General features: G+C 44.0%; 1 long non-coding RNA gene across 1 annotated transcript; it reads left to right on the forward strand.

Moving 5' to 3' along the window:
• Nucleotides 1-1,081: 1,081 nt before the first annotated feature.
• LOC123485173 lies at nt 1,082-12,899 on the forward strand. Its single transcript, XR_006658910.1, has 3 exons — nt 1,082-1,119; nt 1,687-1,729; nt 12,315-12,899. It is a non-coding gene; the product is annotated as an uncharacterized LOC123485173 (long non-coding RNA).
• Nucleotides 12,900-19,242: the final 6,343 nt, after the last annotated feature.

Consider the following 19,242-nt stretch of genomic DNA (forward strand, 5'->3'; position numbering starts at 1 on the left):
TCCAGGTGGATCCATTCCAGTCTGTGTTAATATCCTCTCTCTCTCCTGTGTTTAGTTCCAGGTGGATCTTGTCCAGTCTGTGTTAATATCCTCTCTCTCTCTCCTGTGTTTAGTTCCAGGTGGATCTGGTCCAGCCTGTACTAATATCCTCTCTCTCTCCTGTGTTTAGTTCCAGGTGGATCTGGTCCAGTCTGTGTTAATATCCTCTCTCTCCCGTGTTTAGTTCCAGGTGGATCTGGTCCAGTCAGTATTAATATCCTCTCTCTCTCCTGTTTTTTAGTTCCAGGTGGATGTGGTCCAGTCTGTGTTAATATTCTCTCTCTCTCCTGTGTTTAGTTCCATGTGGGATCTGGTCCAGTCTGTGTTAATATCCTCTCTCTTGCCTGTGTTTAGTTCCAGGTGGATCCAGTCCAGTCTGTGTAAATATCCTCTCTCTCTCCTGTGTTTAGTTCCAGGAGGATCTGGTCCAGTCTGTGTTAATATCCTCTCTCTCTCCTGTGTTTAGTTCCAGGTGGATCTGGTCCAGTCTGTGTTAATATCCTCTCTCTCTCCTGTGTTTAGTTCCAGGCGGATCCAGTCCAGTCTGTGTTAATATCCTCTCTCTCTCTCCTGTGTTTAGTTCCAGGTGGATCTGGTCCAGCCTGTATTAATATCCTCTCTCTCTCCTGTGTTTAGTTCCAGGTGGATCTGGTCCAGTCTGTGTTAATATCCTCTCTCTCTCCTGTTTTTTAGTTCCAGGTGGATCTGGTCCAGTCTGTATTAATATCCTCTCTCTCTCCTGTGTTTAGTTCCAGGTGGATCCAGTCCAGTCTGTGTTAATATCCTCTCTCTCTCCTGTGTTTAGTTCTAGATGGATCTGGTCCAGTCTGTGTTAATATCCTCTCTCTCTCCTGTGTTTAGTTCCAGGCGGATCCAGTCCAGTCTGTGTTAATATCCTCTCTCTCTCTCCTGTGTTTAGTTCCAGGTGGATCTGACAGAGATACAGACAGAGATACAGGTCAGAAGGTCGTTCCAGACCCAGTCTACTCAGATAGACAGACAGACAGACAGAGATACAGGTCAGAAGGTCATTCCAGACCCTGTCTACTCAGCAGTGAAGACAGACAGACAGAGATACAGGTCAGAAGGTCGTTCCAGACCCAGTCTACTCAGATAGACAGACAGACAGACAGACAGAGATACAGGTCAGAAGGTCATTCCAGACCCTGTCTACTCAGCAGTGAAGACAGACAGACAGAGATACAGGTCAGACTCTATAATGAGGATGAAAAGTAGTGATCATGGCAGCCATTTTGTTCCAGTGGGCTCAGCACCACCCATCAGAGATAAGAGGATTTTATTCCTACATCTGTGCCACTGTGTCCTATTGTATCGGTAGTCATTTAGAGGTAAAGTTGCTAAATAAGCTAGTATAGTGTAAAGAATCATTGTACCATCTAATCCACTGTGAAATATATTTTCTATAACCAAAAATATTGTTGTTTCAGCTGTTTGTAAAAGACACAAAAACAAATCTTAAGAACGAGAAGCATATAAATATCAGACACAGAACAGATCTACCGCTACTTAGACTGGCTTTAAAGTAGAATGACAGATTTATAACTCACATTTCTATGTGAATTTTGTTGGGTCGCCCAAAAAGTTACATATTGCCACTTTAACAAATTAAATCTGTGTGTCCTTTAGGTAGAGCTGTATCTGGACCCAGGGACGTAATGTACAGACTGAGGTAGGCCCAGTTCTACTTTATACTGTATCACTAACCCTAACCCTAACCCTATAGGTAGAGCTGGACCCAGGGACGTAATGTACAGACTGAGGTAGGCCCAGTTCTACTTTACACTGTATCACCAACCCTAACCCTAACCCTATAGGTAGAGCTGGACCCAGGGACGTAATGTACAGACTGAGGTAGGTCCAGTTCTACTTTATACTGTATCACCAACCCTAACCCTAGAACCTAACCCTAACCCTAACCCTAACCTAACCTTAACCCTAACCCAACTCTAACCCTAACCCTAGAACCTAACCCTAACCTTAACCCTAACCCAACCCTAACCGTAACCTAACCCTAACCCAACCCTAACCCTAACCCAACCCTAACCCTAACCCAACCTTAACCCTAACCCTAACCTAACCCTAACCCAACCCTAACCCTAACCCAACTCTAACCCTATAGGTAGAGCTGTATCTGGACCCAGGGCTGATAGAGGGGTTATAGAGTCTATCCTGATACTGTCTATATAGAATATATATAAACTTCTGACTTCAGAAACATAAGAGGATAAACTAAAGAATAACAATAAAAGCAGGAATATTTACTACAAACAGAAGAGGATAAACAACTAAAGAATAGCAATAAAAACTGAAAAAGTAAAAAGCCTCCTGAGGAAAAGCAAAGCTAAAAAGATGTGTTTCAAGATCTCTTTTAAATATGTCCCCAGTTTCAGCCCCCCTCAGGTTCTCTGGCAGACTATTCCAGAGGCTGGGGGCATAGTAGCTAAAGGCTGCCTCTCCATGCCTCTTGGTCCTGGGTTTGGGATAGTTAAAAGGCCAGTGCCAGAGGACCTGAGGGACCTACTGGGTACATAACTTAAAAGCATGTCTGACATGTATTGGGGTACACAATCGTGGATTGATTGAAAAACCAAAATAAGAATCTTAAAATTAATTCTAAAACTCACAGGCAGCCAGTGCAGAGACCTTAAAACTGCTCTCCGTCTGGTCTTGGTCAGTATCCATATCTTTTCGTGCTGCAGCATTCTATATATTTTGTAGTTAACCAATGGCTTACTTAGGTAGACCAGACAGGAGAGCATTACAGTAGTCAAGCCTGCTTGTAATAAAAGCATGGATGAGTCTCTCTGTATCAGCCTGAGAGAGAAACCTTGGCAATGTTCCTCAGGTGGTAAAAAGCTATTTTGGTCACATTGCTAATGTGTGATTCGAAATTTAGTTCAGAATCTAAAATAACACCTAGTTTTTTATCTTTATTTATTTATTTTATGTTTTTTATTTTTTATTTAATTACATTTTTTAGGGGGTAGATCAGCTTTAATATTGCAGATAGATTGTAACTTCCATCAATGTAATTGTCTGCATCACTTCCAATCCCCCATATGTTATTTTTTCTCGCAAATATATACATACACATACATACATACATACATACAGTACATACATATCCTTTCCAACCCCACCACCCCTTCCCTAATTGGAGTAAACTAGTGAACAACAACGCTTAGGCCTCTACTTCCAGCTTATACATACTATATACATTTTACGAACACAGTCAATTTGACAATAATTCTATTTTGTTTGTTTTTACTCCTGAACTTCCTCTACTCTCAACCTCTCTGATCATTTTCATGATGTCCATCTGGTTTGCTTCTTTATGCCATATCTTTCTAACTGTGCTCTTTCACAAAAGCTCTCAACCTATAACGTATAAAATTCTATGTTTTGAATCCGTTGTCGTTTTTCGTATCAGTTCATAAACACTATGCCATGGGATCGGTACGTCAAAAATCTCTTCCCAACTATTTTGCAATCTAAATGGGACGGCTGTCAATCCTTTGGTCCTTAAATGAAACTGATATACTTTTTTATTTATCACAGTTTCCTTTAACCAATTATGTTCTTTAATGCAAGGCCGACAGACAAGTTCCTTACTTTCTCCCCCTTCCACTTTCCTCTCCCATTTTTGCGGTAATGCTGCAATTATTTGGTTGTAATTTTGGGTAGAGCAGACATTTCCATGTGTTTTTGTTAGCTGCATGTGTGACATAACTCCACCAGTCCTACCGATGATATCATTTATGAAGATTATACCTTTTTTAAACATTTTGTCAAAAAAATGTTTTTTTATCAATTAGTATATTTGAGTTTAACTGTCAATATTTGTTGCATTATTTGTTCTGTCGTTTCTGGAGGATTAAATTGAAATTGCAACCAACTTTCTATGGCTTGTTTTAGAAATAGTGATATTTGGGAGATGATTTCCTTTTCAAATAACTGAAAGTGAGAGATTGTAATCTGAATAAAGGGAAAAAGGCCATTCTTGAAAAATGGGTGAGACAATCTTACTAATTTGCTAAAGAACCAATTACATTTACATTTACATTTTAGTCATTTAGCAGATGCTCTTATCCAGAGCGACTTACAGTTAGTGAGTGCATACATTTTTATTAATTTTTTTCATACTGGAATCGAACCCACAACCCTGGCGTTGGAAACGCCATGCTCTACCAACTGAGCTAAATCCCTGGCGGCCATTCCCTCCCCCACCCTGGACGACGCTGGGCCAATTGTGCGCCGCCCCAATTCGGATTTAAGTATAACTTTTGTATGACTGAAGCTTTTAGTGATAGGTCTAATGCTTTAATATTTAATAATTTCTTCATATTCATTATATAAATAGGCCCGTTTAATTTTGTCTGGCTTGCCGTTCCAAATAAAATGGAATCTTTTTTTCTCATATACAGTGAGGAAAAACAGTATTTAGTCAGCCACCAATTGTGCAAGTTCTCTCACTTAAAAAGATGAGAGAGGCCTGCAATTTTCATCATAGGTACACGTCAACTATGACAGACAAAATGAGGAAAAAATTCCAAATTTATTTGCAAATTATGGTGGAAAATAAGTATTTGGTCAATAACAAAAGTTTCTCAATACTTTGTTATATACCCTTTGTTGGCAATGACACAGGTCAAACGTTTTCTGTAAGTCTTCAAGGTTTTCACACACTGTTGCTGGTATTTTGGCCCATTCCTCCATGCAGATCTCCTCTAGAGCAGTGATGTTTTGGGCACCTTGAAATGCTTCTTACGAAGCCACTCCTTCGTTGCCCGGGCGGTGTGTTTGGGATCATTGTCATGCTGAAAGACCCAGCCACGTTTCATCTTCAATGCCCTTGCTGATGGAAGGAGGTTTTCACTCAAAATCTCACGATACACATGGCCCCATTCATTCTTTCCTTTACACGGATCAGTCAGTCCTGGTCCCTTTGCAGAAAAAACAGCCCCAAAGCATGATGTTTCACCCCCATGCTTCACAGTAGGTATGGTGTTCTTTGGATGCAACTCAGCATTCTTTGTCCTCCAAACACGACGAGTTGAGTTTTTTACCAAAAAAGTTATATTTTGGTTTCATCTGACCATATGACATTCTCCCAATCCTCTTCTGGATCATCCAAATGCACTCTAGCAAACTTCAGACGGGCCTGGACATGTACTGGCTTTAAGCAGGGGGATCCACGGGTCTGGCACTGCAGGATTGAGTCCCTAAGGCGCAGTGTGTTACTGATGGTAGGCTTTGTTACTTTGGTCCCAGCTCTCTACAGGTCATTCACTAGGTCCCCGTGTGGTTCTGGGATTTTTGCTCACCGTTCTTGTGATCATTTTGACCCCACAGGGTGAGATCTGCGTGGAGCCCCTGATCGAGGGGAGATTATCAGTGGTCTTGTATGTCTTCCATTTCCTAATAATTGCTCCCACAGTTGATTTCTTCAAACCAAGCGTGCTTACCTATTGCAGATTCAGTCTTCCCAGCCTGGTGCAGGTCTACAATTTTGTTTCTGGTGTCCTTTGACAGCTCTTTGGTCTTGGCCATAGTGGAGTTTGGAGTGTGACTGTTTGAGGTTGTGGACAGGTGTCTTTTATACTGATAACAAGTTCAAACAGGTGCCATTAATACAGGTAACGAGTGGAGGACAGAGGAGCCTCTTAAAGAAGAAGTTACAGGTCTGTGAGAGCCAGAAATGTGAGAGCCAGAAATCTTGCTTGTTTGTAGGTGACCAAATACTTATTTTCCACCATAATTTGCAAATAAATTCATTAAAAATCCTATCATCTCCTTTGTATTGATCACGTTGAGGGAGAGGTTGTTATCCTGGCACCACACGGCCAGGTCTCTGACCTCCTCCCTATAGGCTGTCTCATCGTTGTCGGTGATCAGGCCTACCACTGTTGTGTCGTCGCAAACTTAATGATGGTGTTGGAGGTCGTGCCTGGCCATGCAGTCATGGTGAACAGGGAGTACAGGAGGGACTGAGCACGACCACTGAGGGGCCCCGTGTTGAGGATCAGTGTGGCAGATGTGTTGTTACCTACCCTTACCACCTGGGGGTGGCCCATCAGGAAGTCCAGGATCCAGTTGCAGAGGGAGGTGTTTAGTCCCAGGCTCCTTATTTTAGTGATGAGCTTTGAGGGCACTATGGTGTTGAATGCTGAGCTGTAGTCAATGAATAGCATTCTCACGTAGGTGTGCCTCTTGTCCAGGTGGGAAAGGGCAGTGTGGAGTGCAATAGAGATTACATCATCTGTGGATCTGTTGGGGCCGTATGCAAATTGGAGTGGGTCTAGGATTTCTGGGATAAGGGTGTTGATGTAAGCCATGACCAGCCTTTCAAAGCACTTTATGGCTACAGACGTCAGTGCTACGGGTCGGTAGTCATTTAGGCAGGTTATCTTAGTGTTCTTGGGCACGGGGACTATGGTGGTCTGCTTGAAACATGTTGGTATTACAGACTCAGTCAGGGACATGTTGAAAATGTCAGTGAAGACACTTGCCAGTTGGTCAGCACATGCTCGGAGTACACGTCCTGGTATCCATCTGGCCCTGCGGCCTTGTGAATGTTGACCTGCTTAAAAGTCTTACTCACATTGGCTACGGGCAGCGTGATCGCATAGTCATCCGGAACAGCTGGTGCTCTCATGCATGCTTCAGTGTTGCTTGCCTCGAAAGCGAGCATAGAAGTGGTTTAGCTCGTCTGGAAGTCTTGTGTCACTGGGCAGCTTCGCGGCTGTGCTTCCCTTTGTAGTCTGTAATAATTTTGAAGCCTTGTCACATCCGGCGAGCGGCAGAGCGGTGTAGTATGATTCAATCGTAGTCCTGTATTGACTCTTTTGCCTGTTTGATGGTTCGTCGGAGGGCATAGCAGGATTTCTTATAAGCGTCGGGTTGAGTCCCGCTCTTGAAAGCGGCAGCTTGCCTACCCTTTAGCTCAGTGCGGATGTTGCCTGTAATCCATGGCTTCTGGGAGGTATGTATGTACGGTCACTGTGAGGGACGACATCATTCGATACACTATTGATGAAGCCAGTGACTGATGTGGTGTACTCCTCAATGCTATCTGAAGAATCCCGGGAACATGTTCCAGTCTGTGCTAGCAAAACAGTCCTGTAGCTTACCATCTGCGTCATCTTACCACTTTTTTATTAACCCAGTCACTGGTGCTTCCTGCTTTAGTTTTTGCTTATAAGCAGGAATCAGAGGATAGAGTTATGGTCAGATTTGACAAATGAGGGCGAGGGAGAGCTTTGTAGTGCATCTCTGTTGTGGAGTAAAGGTGGTTGGGAGTTTTTTTCCACTAGTTTGTACATTTAACATGCTGGTAGAAATTAGGTAGAAACGGATTTAAGTTTCCTGCATTAAAGTCCCCTGACCACTAGGAGCGCTTCGGCACTGGATGAGCGTTTTCCTGTTCACTATGGCCTTATACAGCTGATTCAGTGCAATCTTAAAGACCAGCATTGGTTTGTGTGGTAAATAGACAGCTATGAAAAATATAGATGTAAACTCTCTTGGTAAATAGTGTGTCTACAGCTTATCATAAGATACTACCTCAGGCGCAAAACTTCCAGGACTTCCTTAGTATTTGATTTTGTTCACCAGCTGTTGTTTATAAATATACACAGACATACCCTTGTTTTACGAGTCAGCCGCTTTCTATCCTGCCGATGTAGCGTATATCCCGTCAGCTGTATGTTGTCCATGTCCGTTCAGCCACGACTCGGTGAAACGTAAGATATTACAGTTTTTAATGTTCCGTTGGTAGATAACCATGACCTCTTTAGGTCATCTAATTTATTTTCAATGATTGAACATTGGCTAATAAGGATTGATGGAAGAGGCAGTTTACTAGCTCGGCCGTCCGGATCATCACAAGGCACCCGACCTAAGTCCACGATGTCTCTGTCTCTTTCTCTCTGCGAATGACGGGGATTTGGGCCTTGTCGGTGTCTGTAGGATATCCTTCGTGTCCGACTTCGTTGAAGAAAAGATCTTGTCCAATACGAGGTGAGTAATCGGTCCTGATATCCAGAGCTATTTTTGGTTATAAGACGATGTAAGAAACATTATGTACAGAATAAATTACAAATAACGCTGAAAAACACATACATAATAGTACAATTGGTTAGGAGGGCTGTAAAGCGGCAGCCATCTTCTCTCACGCCAAGTAGATGTAGCACTTAAATCAGGACGAGCTGTTTTGCATCTGTGTTGGCTCTAAGATCATTTACCAACACTAACTAAGGCTGTCTCTGTGCTGTAGTCTGTGCCAAAACCAGATTGGAATTTTTTTCAAAATACAGTTGACACTTAAAGAACTGTTAGAACACAAACTTCTTCGAATTCTGCTTAAGAATGGAAGGTTGGAGATTGGCCGAAAGTGGCTAAGAGCTGAAGAATCTAGATGACTTTTCTTCAGAAGGGATTTCACCATAGCAGTTTTTAGTAGAGTGGGAAAGTGCCTGTGAACAGGGAGGTGATTAACAATAACTTGTACTTTTCAGATATGCAATTAAAAACGGTTTTGAAGAAGGTGGTGGGGATAGGATTGAGAAGGCAGGTAGAAGGCTTAAGGTTGTGATATCACTCTTCCTGAGCATGTCCCTGTGTCAACCAAGAAAATAAATCCTAGGGCCTTTGCGCGTGGTAGACTAGGGCACATATCATCAAACTTCTCATCAGGTCTTGCTTGACTGATACCCAGCCTAATGTTGGTTATCTTTTCTCTGAAATATGCCTCAAACTCACCACATTTAGATGTGGAGGAAAGTTCACATAGGTTTGGCGGGGAGTGGTTTTATCAGGCCATCAATGGTCGAGAAGAGCACTCTGAGTTATTCTGATTCTGAGTTAGAAAAATGAGCTCGTCTGGCATTTCTAATTGCCTTGTTACATATCCCAAGTTGCTCTCTCTCGAATATCATAATGGACCTAACAATTTACTCTTCTCGCTTTGCCTTCCTTCAATTTCTCTATAAATGTATGAGTTTCCTCACTCATCCAAGGGGCTCTCCGTTTGGTTGGGGCCTTCTATCATGCTGTACTGGTGTATGCATCATTACGTTGCTCTTAATTTGCTATTAAAGTTATCAGCGATATCATCTCCCAAGAGGAAGCCAGAATAGGTGGTGGAGTTGTGTTCATACTCAATCAAATCTGTAGCAACTTCCAGGGGTCAGACGGCGTTCTTGTCGTTCAGTATTCCCTTGTGTTGCTATGGCAGCGCAAGGAGTATAACATCCTCAGTGGTGATCAGATAAAGCAACATCAACAATAGAGATATGGTCGGTAGAGCCCCTTGGTAATAACCAGGTCCAGGTGGCGTAAAGGGATGCGTCAATAGAAAGCGCCGGTAGCTATATTCAGGTCAGAGTAGCCGTAGTATGAGGATGTATGTCAGCAGAAAGCGCCTGTGTTACTGGGTCAAGATTTGGCCGTAGAGGATCTGTCAATCGAAAGCCCCTTGGTGTAACACAGGTCAATGTATGGCGTAGAGGGATGTCAGTGAAAGCCCTTGATGACAACCAGGTCCAAAAAGTGTGGCCGTAGGGATATGTCAGCAGAAAGCCCCTTTGTTGTCGCAGGTCAAGATGTACGTAGGATATCGTATAGAAAGCCCTTATGTGTAATCCAGAGTATAGCCGTAGAGATATATGTCAATAGAAAGCCCTTGGTAAGCAGTTCGAAGTGTGGCCGTAGATATGTCAGTTGAAAGCCCCTTGGTAATCAGCAGGTCCCAGAGAATGTGCAGGATTGTAGGTGGGGCCAATAGCATCTTGGATAAACGATCCATAGGCGTCACAAAGATTAATACATTCAAGGCCTTTGGAGTCCAGTCATATCTTTGTCCTAACATGAATATTAAAATCACCTCAACACAATGATTGTATCATAGTTTCTCAGGACAATGAGCAATAGTTCATAGATAGATCCAGTAAAGAAAGGTGGGGCGAAGTGCTTAGATTGCCCGCTGCCAGTTCTGCCACACTGGTGGCTTTGACATTTTAAACAGTATAACATGATGCTCAAACATTACATCAACACCAGGTAAATGTGATAGTGCAGCTGAGAGCATTAGTAAAAAATATATAGAGGCTGTCCCCCACCCATATCAGAGACTTGTCAGAGCAGTAGATCTGTGTCTGTTTGAGGTTGTGGGCTCTGTAGTGAACAACATCACCCCATAGTTAAAACCTCTGTCCTCTGTCACACACACACTACACACACACACACACACACACGCACACGCACACTTTACCTGCTACTTTTACATACACACACACACACACACACACACACACACACACACATTACACACACACACACACACACAGACACACACACACTTTCGACGCACACGCACACACACACCACACACACACACATGCACACACACACACACACACAACACACCTTATGCACACACACACACAGCACTTTTTACACAGACACACAGACCACTTGCACATGCACACACACACAACCACTTTACATACACACACACACAGACACACACACACACACGTGCAGACATACAGTGTACCAGTACCAGTCAAAAAGTTTGGAACCTTTTCTCATTCAAGGGGTTTTCTTTTATTTTTACATATTTTCTACATTTGTAGAATAATAGTAGAACATCAATATAGAATCATGTATATTTACTAAAAAATTTTGCAACAAATATTTTATATTTGAATTCTTCAAATAATACACCCTTGCCTTGATGACCACTTTGCCAGTCTTGGCATTCCTCTCAACCCAGCTCATGAGGTAGTCACCAGGAATGCATTTCCAATTAACAGGTTAGTGCCTTGTTAAAAGTTAATTTACTTCCTTTTTTAATGCGTATGAAACAATCAGTTTGTGTTGTGACAAGGTAAAGGTGGTATGCAGAAGAAGATAGCCCTATTTTGGTAAAAGAAGGAGTCGTATATGGCAAGAGAAAATTAAAATAAGCCAAAAGAGAAAGCGACAGTCCATCATTACTTACAGACAGAAGGTCCAGTCCGTATCGGACAATTCACAGAACTTTGAAAGTTTCTTTCGGTGCGTTAATTAAAAACCATCCAAATACTTGCAGTAAACTTCTCATGGACCTTTTGCAAGACCCAGGTTGCCTCTGCTGCAGGGGATAAGTTAATTACAGTTACCAGCATCAAAATTACAGCCCAAATAAATACTTTACAAATTGCAAATAACAGACACATCTCAACATCAACAATTCCAGAGGAGACTACGTAGAATCAGGCCTTCCTTGGTTGGGTGCCACCAAAAGCCACTGCTAAAGGACACCAATAAGAAGATGACTTGCTTGGTCCAAAAACACAAATGGACATTGGCGGAAATCTGTCGCTTTGGAGATTCTTAGTTCTTTGCATGTCTTTGTGAGCGCATAGAGCAGGTGAAGAAGATCTCCGCATGTGTGGTTCCCTCTGTAGAAGCATGGAGGAGGAGCTGTTATGGTGTGGGGGTGCGTTGCTGGTGACACTGTCTGTGATTTTTTTTAGAATTCAAAGCACATAACCAGCATAGCTACCACAGCATTCTGCAGCGTCTCGCTATCCCATCTGGATTAAGCTTAGTGGGACTATCATTTGTTTTTCAACAGGACAATGACCCAACTACACCTCCAGGCTGTGTAAGGGCTATTTGACCAAGAAGGAGAGTGATGGAGTTTTGCATCCAGGTGGCACACCTGGCCTCCACAATCACCCAACCTCAGCCCAATTGAGATGGTTTAGGATCGCAAAGAGAGAGAGAGAGAGAGAGAGGGGGGAGGGGGGGGGGGGGGGGCGAGAGGGGGGGGGGGGGGGGAGGGGAGAGAAGAGAGAAAGAGAGAGAAGAGAGAGAGAGAGAGAGAGAGAGAGAGAGAGAGAGAGAGAGAGCACCAGCTGTATCTCCTCCCTTTGTTGACTGCTGCAGCAGGGGCTATTTTAGTCTGTAAGGGAACGTACCTATTCTGTATGATGTACATTCAGAGTTCTAAACACTTAAAACACCAGTAAAACACCTGGTTGAATCAGTCATAATAACTGGGCTGCATGTTGGGGTGTATAAATGTATCTAACTACACATTAAACACTGAGACCTGTTGGGGTGAATAAATGTATCTAACTACACATTAAACACTGAGACATGTTGGGGTGAATAAATGTTGCAGTGATGTTGGAGGTCTTCACTGCAGTAGACTGGATCATCTCCTCTGTCCCTCACTCATCTCTCTCTCCTCCCTCTGTACCTAGTGACCCTGTTCATCAGAACGTCATGGTGGGTGGAAAAAGATGCTCTCTTCAGCTGCGGTGAATAACCACAACCCTGTCAGTCCATCTCTTTACTTCTCTTTTCACTTCTCTTCTCTCTCCCTCCTTCCCTTTTCACACCAACGCACTTATCTTTAGACGCTTCAGCCTTGACCGCCATAAACAGCCTCAGCAACAAAGAGGTGTGACATTTCCAAAACTGAGTTGACAGAGTCAACAACAAGAGTAAGTTTATCATGAGGACATACAGACACCACTGACTGGAACTATCAACAACAAGAGTTAGTTTATCATGAGAACATACAGACACCATTGACTGGAACTATCAACAACAAGAGTTAGTTTATCATGAGAACCTAGAACCAGCTGACAGTATCAGTATTACTACTAACAGAAGGAACGTTGTAGTGTTATGTCCATGATGAATGTTGTAACGGCTTCAATGTGTTTTATATTCTAATTGTTTATGTAAAATTGGAAATTGTATTTTTTTATTTTGTGTGTTTAGCTTGAGCAACACCAGTGAATGGGTGCCAACTTGCCAAATAAAGCTTCCTCGACCTAGTGGTTCTATGTGTTGTATCCTGATATGTCCACTAGATGGCAGTGCTGTGTTGTATCATGAATGTCCACAAAAGTAAATGTAATTGCTAAAATATACATAAGAATCAAAAGTAAAAGTATAAATCATTTTATATTCCTCATATAAATGAAACCAAAGGGCATCATTTTCTTGTTGGTTTAATTTTACGGCTAGCCAGGGGCATGCTCCAACACTCAGACATAATTTACAAATGAAACATGTGTTTAGTGAGTCTGCCAGATCAGAGGCAGTAGGGATGACCAGGGATGTTCTCTTGGTAAGTGTGTGGATTAGACCATTTTCCTGTCCTGCTAAGCATTCAAAATGTAACGAGTACTTTTGGGTGTCAGGAAAAATGTATTGAGTAAAAAGTACATAATTTTCTCAATAAATGTAGTGAAGTAAAAGTAAAAGTTGTCAAAAATATAAATAGTAAAGTAAAGTTCAGATACCCCAAAAAACTACTTAAGTAGTACTTTAAAGTATTAATACTTAAGTATTTTACACCACTGCTGATTTACATTTACATTTACGTCATTTAGCAGACGCTCTTATCCAGAGCGACTTACAAATTGGTGCATTCACCCTATAGCCAGTGTGATATCCACTTTACAATATGTTTTTTTTTTTTTTTTTTTTTTGGGGGTAGAAGGATTACTTTATCCTATCCAAGGTATTCCTTAAAGAGGTGGGGTTTCAAATGTCTCCGGAAGGTGGTGAGTGACTCCGCTGTCCTGGCGTCGTGAGGGAGCTTGTTCCACCATTGGGGTGCCAGAGCAGCGAACAGTTTTGACTGGGCTGAGCGGGAACCATGCTTCCGCAGAGGAAGGGAGCCAGCAGGCCAGAGGTGGATGAACGCAATGCCCCTCGTTTGGGTGTAGGGACTGATCAGAGCCTGAAGGTACAGAGGTGCCGATCCCCTCACAGCTCTATAGGCAAGCACCATGGTCTTGTAACAGATGCGAGCTTCAACTGGAAGCCAGTGGAGTGTGCGGAGGAGCGGGGTGACGTGAGAGAACTTGGGAAGGTTGAACACCAGACGGGCTGCGGCATTCTGGATGAGTTGTAGGGGTTTAATGGCACAGGCAGGGAGCCCAGCCAACAGCGAGTTGCAGTAATCCAGGACGGGGAGATGACAAGTGCCTGGATTAGGACCCTGTGCCGCTTCCTGTGTAAGGCAGGGTCGTACTCTCCGAATGTTGTAGAGCATGAACCTGCAGGATCGGGTCACCGCCTTGATGTTAGCGGAGAACGACAGGGTGTTGTCCAGGGTCATGCCAAGGCTCTTCGCACTCTGGGAGGAGGACACAACGGAGTTGTCAACCGTGATGGCGAGATCATGGAACGGGCAGTCCTTCCCCGGGAGGAAGAGCAGCTCCGTCTTGCCAGGGTTCAGCTTGAGGTGGTGATCTGTCATCCATACTGATATGTCTGCCAGACATGCAGAGATGCGATTCGCCACCTGGTTATCAGAAGGGGGAAAGGAGAAGATTAGTTGTGTATCGTCAGCGTAGCAATGATAGGAGAGGCCATGTGAGGATATGACAGAGCCAAGTGACTTGGTGTATAGGGAGAATAGGAGAGGGCCTAGAACTGAGCCCTGGGGGACACCAGTGGTGAGAGCACGTGGTGCGGAGACAGCTTCTCGCGATTTGTCCACTAGATGGCAGTGCGTCATGTGTTGTATCGTGATTTGTCCACTCACTAGATGGCAGTGCTCCATATGTTGTATCCTGATTTGTCCACTAGATGGCAGTGCTCATGTGTTGTATCATGATTTGTCCACTAGATGGCGGTGCTCCATTTGTTTTATCCTGATTTGTCCACTAGATGGCAGAGCTCCATGTGTTGTATCCTGATCGGTCAATTTTTACTTAAGTACTTTACACCACTGCTGATTTGTCCACTAGATGGCAGTGCGTCATGTGTTGTATCGTGATTTGTCCACTAGATGGCGGTGCTCCATGTGTTGTATCCTGATTTGTCCACTAGATGGCAGTGCTCCATGTGTTGTATCCTGATCGGTCAATTTTTACTTAAGTACTTTACACCACTGCTGATTTGTCCACTAGATGGCAGTGCTCCATGTGTTGTATCCTTATTTGTCCACTAGATGGCAGTGCTCCATGTGTTGTAATAATGTACGCTGTGATACATCTATTATAAAAATCAAATCAAATCAAATTTTATTTGCCACATGCGCCGAATACAACAGGTGTAGATATTACAGTGAAATGCCTACTTACAAGCCCATAACCAACAATGCAGTTTAAGAAAAAAAAAAATGCTAATATTTAAAGAGCAGCAGTAAAATAAAATAACAGTAGGGAGGCTATATACAGGGGGGTACCGTGCACAGAGTCAATGTGCGGGGGCACCGGCTAGTCGAGGTAGTTGAAGTAATATGTACATGTGGGTAGAGTTAAAGTGACTATGCATAAATAATAAACAGAGTAGCAGCAGCGTAAAAGAGGGGTTGGGGTGGGGGGGCAATGCAAATAGTCTGGGTAGCCATGATTAGCTGTTCAGGAGTCTTATGGCTTAGGGGTAGAAGCTGTTGAGAAGTCTTTTGGACCTAGACTTGGCGCTCCAGTACCGCTTGCCGTGCGGTAGCAGAGAGAACAGTCTATGACCAGGTTGGCTGGAGTCTTTGATAATTTTTAGGCCTTCCTCTGACACCGCCTGGTATAGAGGTCCTGGATGGCAGGCAGCTTGGTCCCAGTGATGTATTGGGCGTACGCACTACCCTCTGTAGTGCCTTGCGGTCGGAGGCCGAGCAGTTGCCATACCAGGCAGTGATGCAACCAGTCAGGATGCTCTCGATGGTGCAGCTGTAGAATGTTTTGAGGATCTGAGGACCCATGCCAAATCTTTTCAGTCTCCTGAGGGGGAATAGGCTTTGTCACGACTGTCCTGGTGTGTTTGGACCATGATAGTTTGTTGGTGATGTGGGCACCAAGGAACTTGAAGCTCTCAACCTGTTCCACTACAGCCCTGTCGATGAGAATGGGGGCGTGCTCAGTCTTCTTTTTTTCCTGTAGTCCACAATCATCTCCTTTGTCTTGGTCACGTTGAGGGAGAGGTTGTTGTCCTGGCACCACACGGCCAGGTCTCTGACCTCCTCCCTATAGGCTGTCTCATCATTGTCGGAGATCAGGCCTACCACTGTAGTGTCGTCGGCAAACTTAATGATGGTGTTGGAGTCATGCTTGGCCATGCAGTCATGGGTGAACAGGGAGTACAGGAGAGGACTGAGCACGCAGCCCTGAGGGGCCCCTGTGTTGAGGATCAGCGTGGCACATGTGTTGTTACCTACGCTTACCACCTGGTGGCGGCCCATCAGGATGTCCAGGATCCAGTTGCAGAGGGAGGTGTTTAGTCCCAGGGTCCTTAGCTTAGTGATGAGCTTTGATGGTACTATGGTGTTGAATGCTGAGCTGTAGTCAATGAATAGCATTCTCATATAGGTGTTCCTCTTGTCCAGGCGGGAAAGGGCAGTGTGGAGTGCAATAGAGATTGCATAATCTGTGGATCTGTTGAGGCGGTATGCAAATTGGAGTGGGTCTAGGGTTTCTGGGATGATGGTGTTGATGTGAGCCATGACCAGCCTTTCAAAGCACTTCATGGCTACCGACGTTAGTGCTACGGGTCGGTAGTCATTTAGGCAGGTTATCTTAGTGTCCTTGGGCACAGGGACTATGGTGGTCTGCTTGAAACATGTTGGTATTACAGACTCAGTCAGGGACATGTTGAAAATGTCAGTGAAGACACTTGCCAGTTGGTCAGCGCATGATCGGAGTACACGTCCTGGTATTCCATCTGGCCCTGCGGCCTTGTGAATGTTGACCTGCTTAAAAGTCTTACTCACATATGCTACAGAGAGCTTGATCACATAGTCATCCGGAACAGCTGATGCTCTCATGCATGCTTCAGTGTTGCTTGCCTCGAAGCGAGCATAGAAGTGATTTAACTCGCCTGGTAGGCTTGTGTCACTGGGCAGCTCGCGGCTGTGCTTCCTTTGTAGTCTGTAATAGTTTTCAAGCCCTGCCACATTCGACGAGCGTCAGAGCCGGTGTAGTACGATTCAATCTTAGTCCTCTATTGACTCTTTGCCTGTTTTTATTTTTTTATTTTTTTTATTTCACCTTTATTTAACCAGGTAAGCCAGTTGGGAACAGGTTCTCATTTACAACTGCGACCTGGCCAAGATAAAGCAAAGCCACCAACTCTGCACCCTCTGCTGCAACTTGCCCATGCCCCCCCCGCTTCTCCTTCACACAAATTCAGACAGCTGATGTTTTGAAAGCGCTGCAAAATCTGGACCCCTAAAAATCAGCTGGGCTAGACAATCTGGACCCTTTCTTTCTAAAACTAGCCGCCGAAATTGTCGCAACCCCTATTACTAGTCTGTTCAACCTCTCTTTCATAACGTCTGAGATCCCCAGAGATTGGAAAGCTGCCGCGGTCATCCCCCTCTTCAAAGGGGGTGACACTCTAGATCCAAACTGCTACAGACCTATATCCATCCTGCCCTGCCTTCCAAAGTATTTGAAAGCTCAAGTTAACAAACAGATCACCGACCATTTCGAATACCACCGTACCTTCTCCGCTATAATCCGGTTTCCGAGCTGGTCACGGGTGCACTTCAGCCACGCTCAAGGTCCTAAACGATATTATAACCGCGATTGATAATAGACAGTACTGTGCAGCCGTCTTCATCGACCTGGCCAAGGCTTTCGACTCTGTCAACCACCGCATTCTTATTGGCAGACTAAATAGCCTTGGTTTCTCAAATGACTGCCTCGCCTGGTTCACCAACTACTTCTCAGATAGAGTTCAGTGTGTCAAATCGGAGGGCCTGTTGTCTGGACCTATGGCAGTCTCTATGGGGGTGCCACAGGGTTCAATTCTTGGGCCGACACTTTTCTCCGTGTATATCAATGATGTCGCTCTTGCTGCTGGTGACTCTCCGATCCACCTCTACGCAGACGACACCATTTTGTATACATCTGGCCCTTCATTGGACACTGTGTTAACAAACCTCCAAACGAGCTTCAATGCCATACAACAATCCTTCAGTAGCCTCCAACTGCTCTTAAACACTAGTAAAACTAAATGCATGCTTTTCAATCGAACGCTGCTGGCACCCGCCCACCCGACTAGAATCACCACTCGACGGGTCTGACCTAGAGTATGTGGACAACTACAAATACCTAGGTGTCTGGTTAGACTGTAAACTCAACTTCCAGACTCACATAAAGAATCTCCAATCCAAAGTTAAATCTAGAATCGGCTTCCCTATTTCGCAACAAAGCCTCCTTCACTCATGCTGCCAAGCATGCCCTCGTAAACTGACTATCCTACCGATCCTTGACTTCGGCGAATGTCATTTACAAAATAGCCTCCAACACTCTACTCAGCAAATTGGATGTAGTCTATCACAGTGCCATCCGTTTTGTCTCCAAAGCCCCATACACTACCCACCACTGTGACCTGTACGCTCTTGTTGGCTGGTCCTCACTACATGTTCGTCGTCAAACCCACTGACTCCAGGCCATCTATAAATCACTGCTAGGCAAATCCCCGCCTTATCTTAGCTCATTGGTCACCATAGCAGCACCCACCCGTAGTCTGCGCTCCAGCAGGTATATCTCACTGGTCATTCCCAAAGCCAACACCTCCTTTGGCCGCCATTCCTTCCAGTTCTCTGCTGCCAATGACTGGAACGAATTGCAAAAATCTCTGAAGCTGGAGACTCTTATCTCCCTCAATAACTTTAAGCATCAGTTGTCAGAGCACCTTACCGATCACTGCACCTGTACACAGCCCATCTGAAATTAGCCCACCCAACTACCTCATCCCTATATTGTTATTTATTTTGCTCTTTTGCACCCCAGTATCTCTATTTGCACATAATCTCTTGCACATCTAGCATTCCAGTGTTAATACTATTGTAATTATTCTGCACTATAGCCTATTTATTGCCTTACCTCCATAACTTGCTACATTTGCACACACTGTATATATATTTTATGTTGTATTTTTGACTTTATGTTTTTACCCCATATGTAACTCTGTGTTGTTTTTATTGCACTGCTTTGCTTTATCTTGGCCAGGTCGCAGTTGTAAATGAGAACCTGTTCTCAACTGGCTTACCTGGTTAAATAAAGGTGAAATAAAAAAATTATTTAAAAAAATATAAAAGCAGTGCAAATATGTACGAAAATTACAGAAAAATAGGGTATTTACAGGCTATTTACAGACTGTTTGATGCCTCGTCGGAGGGCATAGCGGGATTTCTTATAAGCGTCCAGGTTAGAGTCCCGC

Source organism: Coregonus clupeaformis, unplaced genomic scaffold (genome assembly GCF_020615455.1).
Source record: "Coregonus clupeaformis isolate EN_2021a unplaced genomic scaffold, ASM2061545v1 scaf0597, whole genome shotgun sequence".
Classification (NCBI taxonomy): Eukaryota; Metazoa; Chordata; class Actinopteri; order Salmoniformes; family Salmonidae; genus Coregonus; species Coregonus clupeaformis.